At 47.3% G+C, this 23788-nt stretch overlaps 1 protein-coding gene across 6 annotated transcripts in view; it reads right to left on the reverse strand.

The window, feature by feature from the left end:
* Positions 1-23788, reverse strand: part of BCAR3 (BCAR3 adaptor protein, NSP family member) — a 206206-nt gene that overhangs the window by 113335 nt on the left and 69083 nt on the right. The window contains exon 1 of one of the 6 annotated variants that reach the window (XM_067726935.1): positions 3383-3444. The exons of 4 other annotated variants lie outside the window; for them this stretch is intronic. The gene's annotated coding sequence lies outside the window, so the exon portion shown is untranslated. Of the gene's footprint in view, positions 1-3003; positions 3190-3382; positions 3445-23788 lie in introns of those variants that run through there. One more of the 6 variants, XM_067726931.1, reaches the window with a different exon arrangement.

Genomic DNA, 23788 nt, shown 5'->3' on the forward strand with positions numbered 1-23788 from the left:
AGATGAGGTCCTGATCTCGTGGAGCCTACACTGTGATGGGGAAGTCCAACCAACACAGACAACAAACTAGATAATATCCCGGTCGTAAGTACCCTAAAGAACATGAAACAGGATGACATGATAGAATACACTTGTTGGGGACGGAGGGCTATTTTACACTACAGTGGTCTGGGAAGACCTCTCTGAAGAGGTAACAATGACATGAGACCTGAAAAAAGAGAAGGAACCAGTAAGAGAGGATCAAATGGAGTTCCAGGCAGGGGATTCGGCAAATGTGAAGGTCTTGAGGTGGGAACATGTGGTTGGAAGAGCACAGTGGAGATTAAGTTCAAGTCTCGAGTTTTTGGCTCCCATGTTTTCTCCACTTGGGGATGTTTCTGTCTTGATGTTCCTAGTCATTATGTACTTCTTATGTACTATTTAATTTTTTTAAATCAAACATGGGTTGACTCAGAACCAAGGCTTTGAAGTAAGACACAAGTTCAAATCCCTACTGTGCCAATGTCTTACTGTGTGGCCTGGGACAAGTGACTCAACCTCTCTGACAGTTTCTCATTTGTAAAAATGGGTTAACAATATCTATTTCATGGAGTTGTTGTGAAAAGTAAATACGATTGTGTATGTAAGCCCTTGACATACAGCAAGCATTCAAAAAATAGCAGGTCTCCTCTAAGCAGGGCGGGGACCATGTCTGTCTTGCTTGTAATTGTATCCCTATCACAAAGAGAGTTCACAAATGAAGTCACTGCTCTGGGGAAGACTGCAACCAGGAAGGGTGAGGAGGGAAATGTTTTAACCTAGAGCAATATACGTAACAACAGCAAACCAAGTAGAATGTGAGCATAGATACACAGGCACACTAAGTGAGCTCATATGCCATCTTTAAATAAAAGCCCAGGTAAGACTTTGGCCATCCGACTTCCCCTCTCTCTACTGTGCAGGTAAACAGACACAGTGTCCTGATTCAGTCTAATACAAGACCTTGAAATACATACAAAGGTCAAAGACTCTACATCTTGATATGAAAACTCGAGACCCATGTGAACGTTCAAAGAGCTGAAATCCTGATAGGGATGAGAGTGAGCTCGACACACTCCCAACCTATGCGCTACCTTCCTGACCTCGGTCAGCGGCTATACTCTGAAATGCTTGTGAACAGCAGGACTGACTCACTTGCTTTATAAAGATGTCTCAAAGAAACTGATGATCACACACAAGTCGAGACAGAGATAAGACGCCCACTTGTTTGAATTTTTCTATTTTACTTCTGAAATGAGATATTTTCAAGTTAAATTCACAGATGGTCATCTGATGTGGGCTTTAAGAACTTTCTATCATATTTTAAACTCTGGAAACGTAACCTCCTCGTTGCCCCATTATGACCATGACAGAGAATGTACAATCCAGATCTGTAGTTTTATATCTTCTCTGCAGAGGCAGACAGGAAGAGGAGATGGAAAAACCACACATATAAAATTGGCTTATCCTCTAAGAATGAAGTTTTGCTTGGGTTTAGGAATTAAGAGTATCCCTTTATTTTGAAGTAAATTATGAAGTCTAGCCAGATGATTGAAGTATGAATAATTCTTCCATGGATTGTATTTCAAGCAACACAGCACAGGATCTACATGATAAGGGTCTTAAGATTAGCATGCATTTGACAAGCAGTCCTTTCTATATGAATAGGAGATTGAGATCTTGGTTAGTCATTCTGGAAATGTCAGGCTTCTCAGAGGCAGTTTAGGGAAAGTTGGAGTCAGGGAATGAGGGAGCCATTGGCATGGCAAGTTGTTTACGTTATATTCCATCCGTCCCCTTGCACACTCACGTACAACTGCTTGGCCGGTGGCTTCCCCCCGTTATTAACTGGGCAGCCCCTTGCTACTTGGGACTCTCTGAGCCCAGCCCCCAGCACCGAGGGCTCCCCCTGGATCTCGCTTCGCTCCTTGGCAACAAGCAGGGAGATTATCCGCCCTCAAACTGACCTCCCCTCCGCCGATGTGTTTTCCTTGGAGAGATCAGTGTAGCTAGCCTTGGTATATAAGGGTCAAGGTTTAAAAGAATCTCTGAATGCATGGCTCTACTTTCTATCTCAGCTAATGGCTTTAGGTGGAAGCAGACATGAGGTTAGGCGAGCAATCTTTCACCTTCGCACGTTGCTTCAAGTGAGTTAAAACCAAAACCAGAGTTTTCCACCCCCCAACCCCCAGCCACGACCCACTGTTAGTCCTCCAAAAACCACGCCGGCTCGTCAGCTGCTTTGGAGCCCACTTGACTTCTCCCCGACGAGTGTCTACACCTGATCAAACTTTTAAAGTGGAGGCAGCCTTAGCGGGTAAGGAAAGACAGGCTGAGACCGGAACCTCCTGCCTGTTGCGCCCACCGTCCCTTGTTTCCCAGCCTTCACCTCCCCTTCCCTCCCCTCTCCGACGCAGTGGGAGCGACACAACCAACTATTCATTCCTTCTCAACAAAGGGAGCGAGGGAGGGAGATGTCAACAGTTACGGGGCGGGCTCCTTAGCTTTCTCTGCAAGCTTTCCAAGAGATTAGTGGAGAAACTCGCCTCCTCCAAGCCCAGGGCTTCCCCCTCCCCGGCCCTCGCATCCCTCGACCCCCACCGGCTTCTGGGGCAGAGAGAGACGGGACCAGGAGGCGCGGCTGGATGCGCAGGGGGTCGGAGAGGCCAGCGCCAGGCAAGATGCCGCTAAAGAGCAAAGAGCAGAGATGCTCGCCGCACGTCGCCTCCCGCCTCCCGCCGCGGGCCCCTCCTGGGGAATCCCAGCCGGTTCAGAGGCCCCTAAGGGAGCAGCCCGGTCCCCCATTCAGCCACTCCAGCCCCCAATCGCCAACTCGGCTGGGGGTGGGGTGCGCCGGCTCTACTTTCCTGAAGTAGTAGCCTGAAGTTCGCCAACAAACTTCCCAGTCTGTCCTGCAAGGGGAGGGGGAGGCCGAGGCGCCCCGAGAGGAGCCGCACGCCCGCGGGACACGCGGCGGAGACTCACCTCCCCGCGCGGCGCCCGGGCTCTCCGGCTGGGGCTCAGAGGCGCTGCTCGTTCTGCCCTGCGCCGCGGCTGCTCCCAGAGCAGGAGCCGCTCATGATCGGTGGGGCGCGCCGGCCGAGAAGCCCGCGCGCGGCTCTCTGTGCGCCCGGCGTTTGCGGCTCCCGCTCCCGCCCAGGCCCCAGCCCCGGCCGCGGCAGCTGCAGGAGCGGCTCTAAGCCGGCGGCGCGCACTCCGGCCCTCAACTGGTGATTTGCGGCTTCCCGGCCCCACCCCGGCGAGCCTATTCGCGCAGCCTTGCAGAACCCCCCGCGACATTTACATGCGCTGACCTCGCCTTGCCCTCCTCTGCCCGGATTTTAGAGTTTGGCTCTCTTCGTACCTCCCGAGAAGCCAGTCCTCAAGTGTAGATCGACCACTTCCTCAATGTACGCCTCACGAGAGACAACCCCACCTAATCCACTCCTCTCCCCTCCCCGCGCTATTTCACTACCCAGCAGATCTGCTTTGCTTGTCTGCAGACACCAGGCTGGCTTTCAGTTTAAAGGGGTTTGATGGGATAAAGACCAGGTAACCACAGATGACCAAGCCATGGGAACAAGCAAATCAATCACACCCACCTGGACATATTGAAAGCCAAGTGGGAGGTGGAAGTGGCACCCCAGTACTAGATGGCTTGGTGGGGTAAAAAATTGGAGTCTGGTGGAGGACTTACACTACCAGATATAAAGACCTATTATAAAGCTGTAGAAATAGTAATTGGCAGCAAGGATAGACGATAGAATAGAGAGGCCAGAAACAGACCTATAGTATATGGTCACTTGATTTACATTCAAGATGCTGATGTGTTGCACTGGGGAAAGGGTGGTCTGTCTTTTCAGTAAATGATGCTGGATCAACTGAACACCCACATGGAGAAAAAAGAAGAATCTTAACCTCTACCTTATACCATACCAAAAAAATCTATTCCAAAAGGATATTAACTCTAACTGTAGAAGGTAAAACAATAAAACCATCCAAAGTAAATATCAAAAAACATCTTCATGACCTTAAGGTAGGCAAAGACTTCTTAAACATATACAGCACTAACATAAAGGAAAAAAACTGATCATTGGATAACATGACAATTAAGAACTCCTGTTCATTCTAAGACACCATTAGTGAAAAAGCACGCTACAGAGTGCTTTACACATATCCAAAAAAAGGACTTATATAGAATATATAAAGGACACTCACAAATCAACAAGAAAAAGGCAGAAAAACCTAATTGAAAATAAGCAGAATATTTCAACAGGCATTTTTCAAGAAGGGATAAACAGGCATTTCTCAAAAAGTCAAAAAACATATGAAAAGGTTCTCAGCTTATTAACTATCCCAGAAATGCAAATTGAAGTTGCAATGTGATCTCCCTTCACACCCACCAGACTAGCTAAAATTAGAGAATTTTGTATAACACTTTAGAAACCTGTTTGGCATTATCTACTATATTAACTTAGAGTCTGTGACCTACCAGTTCCATCCCTAGTTGTATACCTAACAAAGATATATACACATATTCACCAAAAGACATGTTCAAAAATGCTTATAGCATCTCTCTTTATAACAGCCCCAAAGAAACAACCCAGATGTCCATTAACAGAAGAGAGAGAAACTCTGTAGAATACTATAAGAATGAATGAACTATGTCTACACTCAACAAGATGCATGACTCTCATGAATATGACGTTGAGTGAAAGAAACTGGACACAAATGGGTACATGTAAACTTCAAAAACAGCCAGAACGTACCTATGATGTTAACGGTGAAGATAGTGGTTATCTTGAGGGGTGTGTAGTGATGGAAAGGGAACTCAGAAGAGTCTCTAGGTGCTGGTAATATTCTATTTCTTGATCCAGGTGCTGGTTACATAGATGTGTACTATTTAATAAAAAATAACTATCCCTCATTTTATAAAAATTGATTGGTTTGTGCACTGCTCTATACATATGTTTTACTCCAATTAAAATATTTTTTAAATTGTGCCATGTTGGTATACTTTGTATCCTTTTCATTCCCCTAAGAAAGAACCATCAGCAAGGCTGCAAGATTCTAAATGCAGCATTCTCAAGAATCAGTTTCTACCTTTTCCTTATGGGTGTGTTTGTGGGTTCGTCTTTATCTTCCCTGCCTCATTAGAAGCATAAACTGTTTTTGTAAGATTTTTTTTTTTTTTTTTTTTTTGCAGTACACGGGCCTCTCACTGTTGTGGCCTCTCCCGTTGCGGAGCACAGACTCCGGACGTGCAGGCTCAGCGACCATGGCTCACGGGCCCAGCCACTCCGCGGCATGTGGGATCTTCCCGGACCAGGGCACGAACCCGTGTCCCCTGCATTGGCAGGCAGACTCTCAACCACTGCGCCACCAGGGAAGCCCTGTAAGATTTTTTGATGTGGACCATTTTTAAAGTCTTTATTGAATTTGTTACAATATTGCTTCTGTTTTATGTGTTGGTTTTTTGGCCCCAAGGCATGTGGGATTTTAGCTCCCCGACCAGGGATCGAACCCTCACCCCCTGCATTGGAAGATGAAGTCGTAACCACTGGACCACAGGGAAGTCCCTAGAAGCATAAACTTTTAATTTTTGTTCGATCTTCCCGAAGTATTTAGTGCAGTGAATTTCAAACAGACCAGCTGGTACATTTCTAAACTGAATTATTAGAAAGACATTTACTGACTTCCTGTTGCTCTGAAGTGTCACTGAGAGCAATGGTAAAACTTTGGTTTTTCTTGATTTTTAAAATTCCCTGAGCACCTACTATGGGTAAAGTTTCTACTGAGTGACGCACCATGGCGAGGTAGCAATAAAGACTAGAAGACAACTTACATCCAGAGAGGCCTTGCACAAGTCACTATCCCTCTCAGTCCCTCTATTTCCTCACGAATGAGTGAGTAAATAAATGTTAGAAGTCAAGGAAATAATAAATGTGGAAGTGCCTAGCATATAATAGTTCTCATTAACTATTACTAGAACTGCTGACACATCCTATTATTTGTCTTCACAATACCCCTGTGAGATAGGAGGCATCTCTATCCTGATTTATATGGGAGGAAACAGACTCAGAAAGATTAAGTAATTTCAACTACAAATTCATTCAACAAACATTTGTTGTTTACCTACTATGTGCCAAGATCCATAGCTAGTGAGAAGCAGAGTCAGAATTTGATCAGATATTTTAACTTCAAGTTCAGTGGACTTTCCACCACATCACAACTACTTTCACATTTGTATCCCCAGTGCCTAGCACATAGTAGGTGATCAATGCATTCATGGATGAGCAATAGGAAGTGTTTTTTTTTTAATTAAAAAATTTTTTAATTTGTTTTTGGCTGTGTTGGGTCTCTGCTTCTGTGCGCGGGCTTTCTCTAGTTGTGGTGAACTGGGGCTACTCTTCATTGTGGTGCGCGGGCTTCTCATTGCGGTGGCTTCTCTTGTTGCGGAGCACGGGTTCTAGGTGAGCAGGCTTCAGTAACTGTGGCTCGCGGGCTCAGCAGTTGTGGCTTACGGGCTCTAGAGCGCAGGCTCAGTAGTTGTGGCGTACAGGTTTAGTTGCTCTGCGGCACATGGGATCTTCCCGGAGCAGGGCTCGAACTCGTGTCCCCTGCATTGGCAGGTGGCTTCCTAACCACTGCACCACCAGGGAAGTCCCATAGGAGTATTTTTAATATAAGATTTTGATTGGGTAATATGGTTCATATATTACACATGGTTCACAAATTACACACACACACACACCATTTTATATATATATTAAATGGTATACAGTGAAAAGTCCCCCTCTTAACTCTTTCTCCCATCTGCCAGTCCCCTCCCACCATAGGTAACAACTGTTTTTAATATGTGTGCCTGCCAGAATTTCTCCAAGTGTGTGTGTTATTCCCCACTCCTACACAAAAAGTAACATGCTATACCCATAGTTCTTCACTTTGCTTATTTTTTTCACTTAATGTATCTTGGAGATTTCCCCATATTAGTGCACGGTATTCCTTTGAAGAGATGTACCAGAATTTATTCAATTAGTGCCCTATTGATGGACAGTTAAGTCATTTCCAATCCTTTCCTATTACAAACGGTACTGCAATGAATAAACTTGAACATGTGTCATTGGTATGTGTAAGTATATCTGTAAGATAAATTTCCAGAGGTAAAATTGCTGAGTCAAAGGGTATATGCTTTTGTAATGTTGATAAGTAATGCCAAATTTCCATCCATAGGGACTGAACCAATTTACACACCACAGCAATATAAGAAAACGTTTATTTCCCCACATTCTTTGCAGAAGGTATTAAACTTTTGAATTTTTGCCAATCTGGTAAGTAAAATATGAATTTTAGTGCAATTTAAATTTGCAGTTCTCATAATAAGTGAGGCTGCTCATCTTTTCATGTTGAGTAGCTATTTGTTTTTCTTTTTTGGAATTTGCACTTCTGTTTTTCTATCTATTTGTAGGTCTTTTTATTATGACTTTTTTAGGACCCCCTTCCATATTAGGAAGCTTAGCTCTTTGTGGTATGAACTGCAAATATGTCCTCAATGATAATATTAAAGAAAACAAGTGATATACATAAAGTCCTGTTATTTTAGGAAGCTCATTCCGGAAGCCATAAGGAGTGAACTAGAGAAGTGAGAGCCAAGGTGGGACACTGGTTAGAAGGCTATAGCCATAGCCTTACTGTCACATGACAAGAGCTTTGACTAGGCTGGGGGCAGTGGAAATGGAAGTTAAGGACCAAAGTTATTACCAAGAAATAAATGGCAAGAGTTAATTATTAGCAATGATAGCAATGACAATAATAGTAGCTACAACTGGTTTAGTAGTAACAACCACCAAGAACTATGCTGAGTGCTTTACCAGCTTTAAGCTGTGAACTGGTACTATTACTGCCCCTATTTCACAAATGAGAAAAGTGAGTTTTAGCAGTTAATGCAAATTGCATTTATAGCAGCATTTATAGCAGCATTTATAGCAGTTAAGTAACTTACCCAAATTCACTCTAGATGTAAGTGGCAGAACCAAGGCAAACCCCAGGTCTATCCGACCCAGCTGCCTCGCAGAGTGAAGGAGAATGATCAAAGGTCTGCAGGCTGAGTACCTGGGTAATGCCTGGCTTGATGACAGATGTAGAAGCCAGAGAACAGCTGCCGCTGGCTGGAGAGCAACGTGCTCACTCTTAGGTACAGCGAGCATTTTTCAAAGCCTTTCATGTATATGATCACTCTTCCCACAATGTCTCTGTGAGTCAAAGGGGGTAGTATTAACCCCATCTTACTGATGAGAAGACTGAGGCACCATGAAATTACATAACCAGTCCCAGCTCATATGTCTTATTCTCTGGGACACCTTCCCTAAAACTCAGAACAGGGCAGATTCCCTGATTATATGTGTCTTACCGTCTCCTTTCCTTCCTGGAATTTGTCACAGTTCATAATTACACATTTATTTCTGTTATTTTTGTTTAACATCTGTTGCTCTATAGTGTCTAAGATCCAAGTCTGGTTTTGCGTTTGCGTTTTTCCTAGTTTGGCACACATGATTGGCAGGCAGTAGATATATACTGAATGAATGAATGAACTCCAGGCCTCTAGACTGTTTATCCTTTCATCTTCCTACTGTATCATAAAGCTTCCTATAAGCTAAATAATATAATTCCATGGATGTGGGCTGTGTTATAAACAATCTGAGGATTCAAATTTCTTTAAGTCTACAGCTAGCTTCCACATTAATGTTTAGACAGCAAACCCTGGGCTGCTTCAACCAAAGAGACATAAGAAGGACAACATAGCCAGTGAGTTGGAGTTGATGACTTCAGGGCAGTACACGAGGCTTTGTCAGGGAGTACTCACCCTGGAGTAGGTCCCCTCCTGCCACAAAGTAATTTGTTGAGCCTCACCCCATAACATCATTAGTTAACAGGTAGCTGGGGCATGCACTGGGCAAAATGCACTTTAAGGAAGAATAACTCCTAAAATTTCAGCTTTGCCCAGCTCTAAATGGTAACAAGGAAGGAACAACAGATGCTTAAGCTATCACTGATGAAGACCAAACAGAAAATCTGAATCTGAACAATGACAGACAGAGAGACTGCGAATTGCCTGAGTTTACTATAAAATAAATCACTGACCCAAAGAAGGGGCAGCTCTGACATGGACCAGAGCGGCAAATGCTGTGGTATTATTTTCTGAAGCCTCACCCTCTAGGCTCCTGGCCCATGAAGAGTTAGCCATGGACTCGGTGTCATGGGAATCCCAGTCTACCAAGCAGAGAAGTCAACTCAGCTTCCAAAAGGCCTGTATGATGGCTGTAAATGCCCTGTCATATTGGCTAGAGAAGTCACTGTAGGACGGCTACATTTCGATAGATCCTCAATAAATACTTACTGAATGAGTGAGTGAGTGAGTGAAAAAGCGATGGAGTTCTTGGTAACAGGCTCATTTTCTATACAAGGTGCACATTTGAACTGCCTGTTCACCAAACTCTGGACCCTTGTCCCCAGTTACTTCCTTAATCAGATGAGCAGCTTTGCATTAATTAGCTTCTCAACTTATGCAACAGTTGGAAGGAAATACTCTAAAATGCCTCTGGATAATTATGGAATACCAGGTGATTTTAATTTCCTTATTTACACAGCTCCCCCTTTCCATTTTTTTCTTCAGTAAGCATGTATTATTTTTATTATTAAAAATGCCACTTAGGGCTTCCCTGGTGGCGCAGTGGTTGAGAGTCCGCCTGCCGATGCAGGGGACACGGGTTCGTGCCCTGGTCCGGGAAGATCCCACATGCTGCGGAGCGGCTGGGCCCATGAGCCATGGCCGCTGAGCCTGCGCGTCCGGAGCCTGTGCTCTGCAACGGGAGAGGCCACAACAGTGAGAGGCCCGCGTACCGCAAAAAAAAAAAAAAAAAAAAAAAAAAAAGTCACTTAGAAAACCAATTCATTGAGCCCTACCATATGGAAATTATCACCAGCCCAGAGAGAGATGAAGGTGAGTACATCAACAGGAACTTCTGTCCTTGGGGGGAATACAGCACAGGTACAGAGAGAAGGATTGGCTGCAACAGAGGTTCCTGTGCTGTGGGAAGGCAGAGGAGGGAGGGATGGGGCACAGACTCTTGATGTTGGTGAAAATAAAGAAGAGAAGTTTTGAAGAAGAAATGCTTTACTATGGAAATGAAGAACAAAGAAACAAATGTATGTGAAACCTAGTGCAATGGTCACCTGGCTGTCCTCTTGAGTTACAGTGGGGAAGGTCTCAGTTTAGATGCTGCAGACTGCCCAGTGGCAGGTGGAGGTGAGCTCTGCCAGCATTATTCTAGTGCAGAAGAAGGAACCTGGACAGTTAGAGCAAATGAAGGGAGCATGAAGCCTACCAGCTCCCCTATACAGGAGAAGCCAGGCTGACGGAAAAACCTCACTTACTTGGATGTACTTATTCAATCTTTGAGAGCAAAGTTGGCCTTCCAGATGAGTGGGCTTCAGCCCAAGAGCATGGTTTGTGAGATGTGGCTAAGACTCTCACACCTACCATCTTAAAAAAAAAAGTCTTCCTAGCAATCTTATCACTTAGAACTCTGTCTTTAGCTGCTCATTCCTTTGTGTGAGGCGCTGACCTCACTCTGCCATCCTCTTTTTTGTAAAACAATGTTAATCCTTAATGGATGACTTAACAGAACACAGGCTCTAAATGTGCCCTTTGCCCAGTGCCTCTACTTCTAGGAATCTGTCCTGCACAAATGCTCACTCACCTGTACATACCAAGATATTTATAGCAGCATTATTTGCAGTTTTAAAAAAGTGTTTGCAGAGGGATGGCTAAATTATAGCACACCTATACTATTCAGCTGATATGAATGAGGTAATTCTATAGGTCCTGACACAGAAAGGTATCTGTGAAATATTATTAAGTGAAAAAAGCAAGCTGCCCCATTCATGTAAATATAACAAACTTGTTACTTGTGTGGGATTATGTGTTTACATGTACAAAACATCTGGAAGAACTTCCTTCCATCAAACTGAGGGGTGAAGTGGACAGGAGAGTGAGAGGGGACTTTGCTTTTCCCTCCATGTTATCCTAAACTGTTTGCATTTATTCCAGTGAGCACTGATTGCTTTCATAATTAAAAATAATTTATACAGCACTTACTATGTGCCAGGTACTGTTCTAAGAGTTTTATGTATATTCACTCATTTAGTTCTGACAATAATCCTGTGAGGTGGCACTGCTCTTATCCCTTTTTATAGATAAGGACTCAGTCCTTGCCCAGGTCACACAGAGAGATATAAAGGTGCTGAGCTTTGAACCCACGCCAGCTGGCTCAGACTTTGTGCTCATAGATCATAGTGCCTCAAAAAGATGATGTAAATAAATAAGTAGCACTGCTTTTAGAATCCGAAACACCTGCATTTGAATCCCAGTTTCTCCTGATTAGTTGGGGGATTCTTAGCAAGTGTCTTACTTCTAGCTGTTTCTCCACCTGTAAAATGGAGATGATCGTCGCATACCTCACGAGACTGTTATGAGAACTACACAGATACGTTCAGCGCCAGGCACTTAGCAAGTACTTGATAGACTATTTCCTCTATTAAGGTTAAATTACCAGTCCTTTAATGCCTGATCATTTGATTGGCTGTTTTCTTGATTGGCTGCCTGACAGCATCTGGTGCTTCAAGGTAAGTGCAGAAGGAGGACTTGGGAATAAGGGGGGAGCTGGCTCAGACGCAGGACACGAAAAGTGCTGAATTAACACGTCACTGTTTTCACAGTTTTGCCTACATTCAGTCCAGTTAAGAAAACAAAATTCATAATATTTATGTGAGTTTTGAGATCATTCTGGGGTAAAAGAGCACCATTCCATTTTGAGAATGAGGGTATTAAGTCTCAGGAATTTGTCCAAAGTCACTGAGCCAATTAGATAACAGAGGCAGGACTGAAATTTAGACTTTCTAATTCCACATCCACCCTCTTTTCACAAATCCCACTGAGTTGGTGTCGGGATACCATGGTGGGGAAGTGGTGACTGCAGCCTCTCAGAAGGAAAGTGCTAGAGAAGTGGTAAGAGTCTGGTAGTAACAGTACCACTGGGGGGAAATGTGCCACCAATTCATGTGCAGTGTTGCTGAGGGTGGGAAAGGGCCTTGCCCACACTTCAGAGATGACAAGTGTGACAGACCCACTCTGGGTGGGGTCCACCCAGCCCAGGGTCAGATTACCCTATCCCTTTCTCTCTGCCCTTTATAGCCCTTAACTTAACAGCAGTCATCATTCGACCAAACGGGACCCAAGCCCATCTGGGAGGAGACAGGGGGCCACAGGCACGTGTCTGCTGAAAGCTGGGGGAGGATCCAGAGTGCGCGCTTGCTCACGCTCTCCGCTTGGCAGCCTCCTGCCTCAGCCTGATCCTTCCTTATTTTCCAAAAGCCCCGGAGGTCAGGCAGGAGCCAAGGAGGGACTGTTCTCTCCTTTTGTGAGGGTCCAACCCCGCCACCCATTTTTCAGGCTTGACCAATCCCTGTGAGGTCGGGGTCGTTACCATTCTCCAGAGAGAAGAGATGGCGACCAGAAATGGTTAAGAGGGCTTCCCTTCCCTGGTGGCGCAGTGGTTGAGAGTCCGCCTGCCGATGCAGGGGACACGGGTTCGTGCCCCGGTCCGGGAAGATCCCACATGCAGTGGAGCGGCTAGGCCCGTGAGCCATGGCCGCTGAGCCTGCGCGTCCGGAGCCTGTGCTCCACAACGGGAGAAGCCACAACAGTGAGAGGCCCGCGTACCGCAAAGAAAATAAAAAATAAAAATAAATAAAAGAAATGGTTCAGAAAGAGCCAGAGTTCTTGACCTTTTTTCCAACCAGACATGAACATGGCACAGCTCACTCCCACGTGAGTACAAGGGGTGTGCGAGCTCAGGGCATGAGGTGTGATCTCACAACTTTCTCTTTCACTCAAGACACCCTCTGGTTACTAAAATGTGGGTAACTATTAAAGCTGGGTTTTTTATGCTATTATCTCTACTTTTGTGTATGCTTTAAAAATGCCATGATGAAATGTTAAACATTTTTAAAAGCCCTTTGGAACACAAACGTGTGAAAGCAGTGTTATCATAAAAACAATCTTGTATCCACCAGTTTATTTTTTAAATAAATGATTTAGAGTCTGTGGTACTGCATTATCGGTAATGAGGTGCTTACCACATACCTCAGTACCCCAGCGGCAGAACAGCTGGGACTGCAAGTTGGAAAACTGGCCAAGGTCATCAATTTGGTCCTTTCCTTTTCTCTGATTCCTTCCTCACGTGAACCCCTCCCTCCCCATCACCCCCCTCCCCTCCACACACTCGGTTGGTGAGGGGCACTCCTTTTACGTGGTGACCATTTGGAATTCCTCTGAGTGGCCCTGTTGACGGTATTGAGGTTACCAAATAGAACACAGTCAAGCACCCTGGAATTGGCATAAGTATCTGCAACAAGGAGCAGACCACCAAATGTTCTGTGGGAGGAAACAAAGCCTAAATTTGAACGATGTCAGCTGTGTTTCCCAGCACCGGACTAAGAGCTTTACATACATCTCAGTTCATCCTTTCAGCAACCCAGAGAGGTAGAGGTTAGTAAACCCATTTCACAGGTGAGAACACAGAGGCAGAGTAACTAGCCAAGCTAACATGGCTAAGATGTGATGACCCCTCGACTGGACTCCCTGACATTACTGCCGACATCACATCATGAATCCCTGTTTCTTAGAGCGAGGAGGAGAGTTAGGGTTGAATTTCTCGTGGGGTGGGGAATAGCAACGTGATTCTTAAAAGAAGCAAGCTAGGTGGGTTGGAGTAAGACTTGAACTCACTGCCTGGCACTTGGTAGGTGTTCAATAGATATTTGTGAACTGGACTCTTGAACAGAGTTTCAGACACAGGATGGGGGTGGGTGGGAGTCTCCAGTGTATTGGGACCATAGTCTGGACCTCCACACACTCTTGAATTTCCCCCATGGCAGAAAACCACGTAGACAGGTCACAGGTGTAAGTCACAAAGTCCCAGCCTCCTGTCCTTGAGCTCTTCCTACCCTCAGTGGTCTGGGAGCCACAGCCTCGCCATCTCTGGGGGCTTGTCAGAAATGCTGAACCTCAGCTCCACCCAAGACAGACTGACTCAGAACCTGCATTTTAACCAGCTTCCCAGGTGACAGGTGCAGAGGCCCCGCCCTGGCTCAGCAACCCTCCAGCAGGGGAAGTGCTAGCAGTCATCCTGGGCATCCCTGGGCAGCCTGGGGAAATTTCCTTTTCCCTGTTCTAGGCTTAGGGGAGCTAAGACCATGTGCTACCCTATCCTCCTCCCGCTGGAAGGACCCGTCTAAATGGGAGTGGGACTGCAGTTGTCAGCATTTCCAGGAAGTTCAAGCCCCTGTGTGTTCCCCATGTGACCTCGTCTGGCTCAGGGCCCAAGAACTCGGAGGGTGTGACAGGAGTGCTTCCTCACAGTGTGACCAGGCAGTGACAAACGCGCCACACGGAAGGAAATTAGTGAATAATCCTCACATATTCTGCACTGAGTCATGTTGGCCTTTCCTGGGACTTGTGCTTCAGATGATTAGACTTGTGGTTTCTGTTTCTTTGTTCAGTTACACCATTAACGTTACACCGTTAACAAACACCTAGAGAGTGTCCCCCGAAAATAAGGTGCTGGGGACAGCAGATCAGGTGGTTTCTGACCTTGAGACACTTTATAAAGAAATAATATTATACTATTACCACCTTTGGTAACAAAGGTAAAATAAAGGACAGGTAAGATGCTCTGTCAACACAGACCGCGATGATTTAGTAACTACAGGGGACAGAAACTAGTCAACAGGAAGTCCAGGGACCCTCCCTCCTCACCCCACCCCCCCCGTACACTCCCTCCCGTCTCCTGCACTGTCCTCTCCCATTTGCTCTGGGCCCTCAGTGCAGAGTGTAGTCTATAGTGACCGACGGTGACCAGCCCTGCCCATTGCTCGAGCACCTACAATTGGCATCTCTGCGTGGTTTGGCAGTTCAATCCTCATGGTTGTGCCCTGAGTTAGTATTATTATCCCTCCTTTACAGATGAGGAAATTGAAGTTAAGTTGCCCAAGGTCACAGGTCTAGAAAGTATTAGAGGGATATAGATTGGACAGGGTTTCTAAAGCCCAGATTGCTCCTTCCACACTGGCTGCTTCAACCTCACCTGGCTCCTTGTGGTGTTTCAGGTGAGGGATACACACAGGGAGTGGGGTACAGTGTAGCCCCACACCGGGGGCTGTCAACTCCACTTATGCACTCCTCTGGTGCCCGATCCAGGATTCCAGACGCCCTTCATGTATCACCAAGGGGTGAAAAGGGGACCCACCCCGGTTCTCAGAGGATTATCGCAGCCCATAAAGTTTGCGGGATGGTGTAAACTCCTTTTTAGAATGGGCTTTTTACTGGCTCTGTTTGGAAACAGAGATGAGGTAACTTAATAAAGCACTTTTGCATTTGAAACCCAGATGACAAGTACTGACCATCTGCTCTTGGGGCCTGAGGGCCAGACCATAAAGGCATAGAAAGATGGACAGGAAGTTCAAAGGAAGAGAGGTAAACGAGTTGATCTAAGTTTCAACCACCCTGTTTATATCTGAGACGACTCCTCAGAGGAGAGGTGATCCAAACCCAGACCCATAAATGTTTCAGCTCTTCACGTTCCAGAGCACACTATTAGGTCTTCCCTATCGAGACACCAGAAGTTGAGTCTGCTACACTTCTTTCACAGTAGAGCTCCCTGCGGGTGGGGGGCGGACCCTTGCTCATCATCCAAAATGTGGGCCCTCTGGACATGAATCCTCTCCTTCACCCCTCTCCAGGGCTCTCCTCTTACCTGGCCCATCTCTCCCTGCTCCTTTCACAGGTGTCTTCCAAACCTCCCCTCCATCGATGCTTCTCTAAAGCCCTCTTCTCTGCCCTGACATCAATGTTCTCAAACTTGCCTGATCATAAGAATCACCTGGGAAATTTGACCTTGCAGATCCCCAAGGTCCTCCCCTAGAGGTCTGGATTAGAAAGATCCAGGTGGAGAGTAGGAGACCAGGAGACCCCATGTTTAACCAGATACCATGTGTCCTTATAATCAGACACATTTGGGAAAATTGGATGGTTTCTGGATGGAAACCAGAGCCGGCTACAGTCCTCAAAGCCACCCACTCCTGTCCTGTGACAGCACCTCTGATGCTCAAGGGACACTGACCCCCCCAGCTCCAGTGACCTGCACCTGTACTCGACTTCCTCCGTCATCTACCATCCTATCTCTCTTCTTTCTTTCACGAAAGGCTCTGAATTTCTGCAGTTGCCTCTGCCCCAGGCCCTCCACTGAAATTATTCTTTCTGAGGCTGACAATGACTTGCAAGGTACATGATCCAGTGGACACGATTCAGACATTGTGTTCTTGACCTTTTTGCTACGTTTGACACTGGTGACCACTTCCTTTTTCATGAATCTTTCTACTCCCTTGACCTCTGAGACATCATTTACCCCTGATTCTCCTCCTACCTCTTCCTCATTTTCCAGTCTGTCTTCCTTGTGGGTCCACTTTCTCCAGCCACCTTGAAAATGGATGTATCCAGGTCCTGAACTCAGTCTGTTCTTCCTGGTCATCACACAAGCTTCCATAGTTCTAAAGCAACCTGCTTCTTACGCTTCAGTTTTATACCCAAATGGCCTGCTAAATGTGGATTATGGCACGGACAGTTCAAAATTAGCATACACAAACCTAACTCACTGAAAAGCCAGGTCCTCCTTGTTTCATATTTTCATATGTCAAGATGGGACCTCCATCCAACTGGATGCCCAAGCTGGAACCCTGGAAGACATCCTGGGTCCCTATTTCTCTCCATCACCACCCCACACAAATACCCACACAACCAACCACTCAGCAAGTCCTGAGGACGTTATGCCTGACTAGTCCTCAAGTTCATGCCCTCCTCTCCTTCTCCCCGTGATCTCCGGTCAATTCCTCATCCTCTCTCACCTGGACATAGTCTCCCAGCTGGCCTCTCTCCCTCCCATCCTGCCTTCCACTCAGCCACCTGAGTGATGGTTCTAAAAGCCTGATCCCATCTTTCCATCACTTAAAGCCGCTCAGGAGCTTCTTGTCACCCACAAGTTGAAGTCCATACTATTCAGGATGGCTCCCCCCAACTCCCCACTTTACTCCATGCCTCTGTGTCAATGCTCACAATTTCCTCCCTCCTAACCAACTTCCACTCCTCCCTCAGCCAGGCATCATGTCTCCAACAACTTCTTTTCTGACTCTGTGCAGTGAGGTTAGTGACCCTCAAAAGTGGTCCTATAACACCCTACATTTACCAGATTACATTGGCAAACTCAGCTATTAACTGTGGAAAGAGAAAAAGTTTGAGGATAGTTTTACAGGTTTACAGCCTCCCTCCAGCCCTAGTTGTTACCACAGTGGCTGAGAGCTGGCTCTTCCTTGTACCTACAGATGTCTCTGAAGCCAATCCTCCCCTCCCACTGCCTCTCAGAGTGAAGCATGAAGACCACCCGGGGATCAGCCCACCTCCATCTCTGCTCCTCAAAGGGAGTGGCCTCTTCTGGCTATTGGCCAAGCTTCCAGAAACTTGGCTTTGAACCTTTCATGTCTAACAGGTGGTCCAGATATTCTGGCAGAGACCATGAGTTTAAAGGAGGGGAAGGTAGAATCATAAAATGCCATGTTTCTGGACCACCTTAAACCCTAAGGGCCAGGTCACTGGTAAGGGAATACTGTGCTTGTGGATGTCCAGGTGGGAGGGAGGACACTAAACTACATACCTGCCCTCCTCAGGAATCCTGAGACATCAGAGCAGGCCTTCAAGAGGGCTATTTACAAGCCAATCTGCCAGCCCTTCTGGGAAGAAAAGTAGAGAGACTGAGACTGATGCTAGAACTCCCAGGACCCCAGGGTGTACGCTCTTGAACACAGTGGAAGCAGATGCTGCCCTCAGCCTCTGTAGAAGCTCCTTGGATAAGCAGGGGATTCACAGTATTATAGGAGACAGGATAGACCTTCACCTGCCTGGAGTGCTGAATAATGTCAGAAAGAATATTGTTGGATTGGAGGCTGTGGAGCCCTTCAAATGTCCACTGACCCGGCCCTAAGGTGAACGTGTCACAACTCCTTCAAAGAGGGGGCCTGGAAAAGCTGACAGTGCCAGGCTATCTTTCATAACCTATCAAAAGCCGGCCATGCTATGGGAAGGGCTAGAGTGGAGGCAGGAGCAATGAGTTCGGAGGAGGCAACAGAAGCAGCATGACCAATCCAGATCATTAAAGCAGAAAATGGAAAACAGGGCTGCCATGTACAGCTGTGCAGGTTGTTCACTGCACAATGTTGCTCAGTTGAAGCAGCAAATGAGTCCTGAAATCCAGCCTGTGCACCCATTTGCCAAGCTGTGTGTCCTGGTGTAGAACTGCATTTTCTGGGGAAAGGGGGTGCTTGTTTTTAAATTTGCAAAAAGGCCTCATTTGGGATTTTCACAACCTTGATGGCGAAGACATTGGTAACAGCAAAAAAGCTTAGGTGATGGCCAGAGAAACCCAGGATCTGGCAGAAAAATGACAAGGGTTTTGGGGACCCGAGGGACCCTACTAGGTGGGGGCTCAGAATTTCAGCCTATTGAGATGCTTCCCAGGCCCAGTGATTGTGTCCTCCCCCTCCCTGTCACCCCCTCACCAACATCCCATTCCCACCTCCAGTCATCCAAGGCCCCCCTGGCCAGAGGAAGGAAGGTCAATATATTCGTGACTGTGGCCCCAGCCACCTAAACCCTAATGACCCATTCCTGAATGGGCTGGAGGACATCTAGTAAAAAGAGGTGTTCTCCTGAACTCCACCTGTGACCACCGCTGCTCTCAGCTGTTAACGGAGCCCTCAGCTGTAGAGCGAGGCCACCAGCTTGTGGCCGAATGCCACGTGAGAAGAGGCTGTTGAGTTTTCCCACTTTGTTCCTTTCCTATTTACAGCTTCTCCTTAACAGCATCCACTCCTGGTTGTAACTCCACGGGTTCTAACCTGCCAGGGGAACTTATAGGAGGATTATAGCCCCTTTCTGAAAGCTAACAACACACGATGTAAGGGAACCTGGGGATTGCCTCCTGCCTTTTTGCCTTGGGACAGAAGGTGAGTACATCTTCTCACCTTCTGAGAAGGTGAGAAGCCTTTTAGGCACAGTGGAGGAGCCTTTTAGACACAGATGTGGAGAGAAGGTCAAGTAGGGGGAGCTAGCTTTTCTGAGCCCCTGTTTATGCTGTACATACACGGTCATATTTAGTTCTCCAACAACCCTATAAGATAAATATCATTATCTCCATTTTACAGATGAAGAAACTGAACTTCAGACAGAAGAAATCTCCCTGGCCAACTAGTAAGCTCTAGGGATCCATTTGAGTTTCCTGGTCTGTCTGCCTCTTACACATGTGGTTTTTTAACCAACAGAGCGTGTCACCTGTAAAGATTCTCCCCTGAGGAGAGAGAAACTCAAAATAGTGAAAAGGAACTGAAAAAGCTTGAGGAGTTTTGCTTTAGCACCTGAAGCCAATCTCCCTACAATTTCCCTTCCTATTCATACTTCCAGAACATTCTCAGGGGAAATTTCACTCCTTGCCTCTCCCACCACGCCCCCAAGGATTTTTACACAGGTGAAATCATTGCATTAAAGCTGCACCTTGTGAGGGGGAGAAGGAGTGGGTGGAAGAACTCTTGAGCTGATTACATATGAACCAGCAAGGAAGCAACCTCTTTCTCTCCAGCCAGTTTCTCAACCCCCTGCTCAGCCAAAGCATCATCTCTCAGGGAACAATTGTAAGACCCACAGTTTAGTTACTAAAATGTGAGCAGGGAGGGGCCGTAAACGTAATAGCAATGTTTACTGAGAGCTTGTTACGTAATAGCCAAGCACGCTCCAGGGACATTACGTGGAGACCCCTGTAATCCTCGCACACATGCACACAAAGTACAAAAGAGGAAACTGAGACCCAGAGAGGTGACGGCACTTGCCCAAAGTCTCCCAGCTTTTACGGTGGGGACTTGTAATCAGACTCACACAGCCTGGCTCTTAGGGCTGCCCTGCGTCCCAAAGATCGTCTCTCCTCGCTGCCCCTGACTTCATTTCAGGGGTGAGGAAACAAGTCCAAGGGCAGAGCCAGGCAAGATGCGGGTCTTCTGACTGGGACCCAGGGCTCATGCCACCACCTAGGGGCGCCGATGCACCCAAGGCTCCAGCAGTGCACTAACTGCCCTTCACTTGGCTCAGATTTTAGATCCCAGCTAGCGCTCCGATCCAGAGAATTCTTAAATACCTATTATCTGTCTGACATCTGTACTGTACTTGAGTATCCCTAATGGGCTCATGGAAGGCTAAATATAGCTCCCCTCTCCCCTGCTCAGCAGCCAGCTACAAACAGAAGTCAGGAGGGACGGTGGCACCTCCCACATCCTGCGGTGCTTGGCCATGATTCTGAGCACCTCCTGCAAGGCCAGCAAATATTTTGATAATCTTTCCCCTCCAGGATTCTCCTGCGGAGAACAAATGGACACGGTCGGGAGCGATCTTTCAGCAGATTGCACAGGAAGTTACATCAATGGAGGGGATTTTGATTCTCAGGACTTTGGGGAAGGGAAGCGGTTTTGGAGGGAGAGTTGTGGGCAGCTGGCAGCCGACAGTGTCAAGGTGGAGGCAGCCGGGGTGGTGGGTACAAAGGCAGCCTTCAGAGTCAGCCAGACCTGGGCCTGAGGACCAGCTCTGCCGCTGGAGGATGTGTGACCTCCCAAATCGCTCTGCTTCTCTCTGGTCCCCAGTTTCCCTACTGAAAAATGGAGATGATAAGAGCATCTCCTAGACTGGCCCTGGGGAATTAGACACAATAACATCAGGGAAGCACTGAGCACAGGGCCTGGCACTTGCAGGTGCTGAATAACCGTAGATATAATTGTCCTCGTGGGATCCTTCACTTTCCTTGAAAGAAGCTCACAGGGTGTGTTGTCCGCTGTCACTGGTGCACTTTATTGAGCTTCCCTTAGGGGGCCTGACCCACAATGTGCCTTCTGGGAAGGAGGAATATCCCTGAGGGATGGGCCGCCCCTTGGCCACAAGTTCCTGCCACTGGAATAGAAGAAACTAGGGGACCCATCCCCGCAGGCAACCATCTCCCCACATGTGTCAGGTCAGCTGGGCAATGAGGACAGCCCCTCAGATTCCTGGCGTGGACCATTTCTTCACAAAGGTATAGTATTTTGAAAAAGAGAAAACAAAATGAACAAACATTTATAAAAAGCAAAATAATATAAAGCCGTTGAGACAAAAAAGACTTGGTACAGACTGAGTAGCATGGTGTGGAGTATGGGTTGGGCAGGACCACAGCGGGGGGGACCCATTTGACACTGGTGGCCTTTTTTGCCCCCCTCATGCCCACTTTCTGGGCCTGTCCCCAGGGCCTCTTTCCAAAGATGAATTTGTCTCTATTTCCTGTGTCTACAGGCCCTGAAGGACAGGGACACAGAGGGCTGCCCTGGGGCCCAACATTCTTCTGGTGACTCACCAATAAGGCAGTGGGCGCCTGAAGCAGAAGAATCACTTCCTGTGTCCCTGAGCCAGACACCAGTCATCCACCTGATACCTGCCCCATTGCCATCTTCTCCTCTGAGAGCACTTGAGTCACTCTCGGGGGCAGGGTGGGACCTGGCCCAGGGAAGGGGCTGGATGAAGAACCCAGGCCAGGCGTGAACCTATGGTTTGGGGTGGGGTGAGCAGTGGACACACCGCTTTGTCCACAAAAGAAACCTCACCTTCCTAAAGACATTGACCCCTCCCACCTGAACCTGAGAGGAGACATCGTCACGGTGGAAAGTCTTGGGGCCAACACACACGCCCTTGTACACATCCCACTCCCATCACATCCACACCATCGCAACAGATGCCTTCCTGAAGCCGCACCCCTGCTAATACTTCCTTTACACGGTCTGAGAATCCTGTTTGATGTTATAGGAAGAAAGTATGTGTCTAGATGTAGTGGTGTGTGTAGGGGGGTGGGAGGATGGGGCAGATTTTATGTAGGGAGGGAGAACGTTGACCAGAAATCCAAGCACATGGGCTAGAAAAATCTGAAAAACAGCTGCAGACTGTCTCTTCTCTGTGCCCTCAACTTATCAGCTCAGGCCCAGGGTCAGGGGAGGCACATGGCCAGCTTTGCACAGCAAGCTGATCTGGTTCTCGGACCTGGCACCTGGCTTTGAGCAATGGAAGTGGCTCCCGTGGCCACCAGCTCCTGCAGAAGTCTGTGGAGGCCCTTGGCTGAGGCCCAGGTCCTGCCTGGTGGAAAAATGACGTGCCCTGTCCCTGATTTGTCTCTGCGGCTCCAGCCCCAGCGCTCCCTCAGAGGCAGCCGTGGGCCACGACACTTCATTAAGACGGAGGGCAGATAACAGCCCAGGTCCTCTTTGGAAACCACACGCTGGCCAGTGGCACGGAACCGACGAGCTCCCAGCCCTCCTAGGAGCCCCGGGCACCGTATTTCAGCGCTTCTGCTTCAGCTACTCCCACAGGAAGGAGAGCGCCTGCTCCCACCTTGTTTTTAATTTCAAGAATTCTGCAGTACCCTTGGGAATACTCATGTTTTCATTACAGTCAGAGTGGCAGCTACCTGTGCACTTCAGAGGCTCTAGGGCTAATCCCCGTCAAGCCCAGAGCTGTGGTCTCTGGGAGGAAGGCAAACAGGCCCAGAGACCCGTGAAGCATCCTGCTCTCTGTGGTGAGGGATCTTATTTGGAGAGATAAAGAATACATTCACAAAATAAGAAAACTATCTTTTTTTTTTTTTTTTTGCGGTACACGGGCCTCTCACTGTTGTGGCCTCTCCCGTTGCGGAGCACAGGCTCCGGACGCGCAGGCTCAGCGGCCATGGCTCACGGGTCCAGCCGCTCCACTGCATGTGGGATCTTCCTGGACCGGGGCACGAACCCGTGTCCCCTGCATCGGCAGGCGGACCCTCAACCACTGCGCCACCAGGGAAGCCCGAAAACTATCATTTTTAAAAATTATTCACTTTTTAAAGATCAGCTTTGTGTGTGTGTGTTTGCGTGTGTGTGCACTCATGCTAGGAAGTTTTCTAAAAGTGGAACACCTACACAGGCTTTCCTATTACATATGCATATAATGATAATATACAGTACATTTATATAATGCATTATGGTTACAAAGTACTTTTATATGCCCATTCGTTCATTCTCTTCATGAGCCCCAACAAGGAACCAGACACTTTTCTTAGGCACGGCTGATGGGGGACACAGTGGTGAACGACGCAGGAAAGACCCCACTTCCACCGAGCGCATGCTTTAGCTGGGGACACAGACCATAAACAGCAGACAACAGGTCAGCAAGATAAGTTCAGGGAGAGGTGAGTGCGTTGAACATCACGAAGTCAGGTAAGGGCTAGAGCTGTGCTGTCCAGCATGGCAGCCATTAGCTACACACAGTTATTTCCATTTAAGCCCAACTTGATTGAAATTGAATAAAATCAAATATTCAGTTCTTCAGTTCACACTAGCCACATTTCAGGTCCTGAAGAGCGCCCTATGGCTAGCAGCTAGTGGTATAGCGACAGAACATTTGCATCATCATAGAAATTTCCACAGGACAGCAGTGAGCTAGAGTGACTGGGGCTAATTTCGCCTGGGCGGTCAGGGAAGCCCTCTCTGAGGAGGTGTCTTGAGTTGAAACCCC

The sequence above is a fragment of the Pseudorca crassidens genome, chromosome 2 (assembly GCF_039906515.1).
Source record: "Pseudorca crassidens isolate mPseCra1 chromosome 2, mPseCra1.hap1, whole genome shotgun sequence".
Classification (NCBI taxonomy): Eukaryota; Metazoa; Chordata; class Mammalia; order Artiodactyla; family Delphinidae; genus Pseudorca; species Pseudorca crassidens.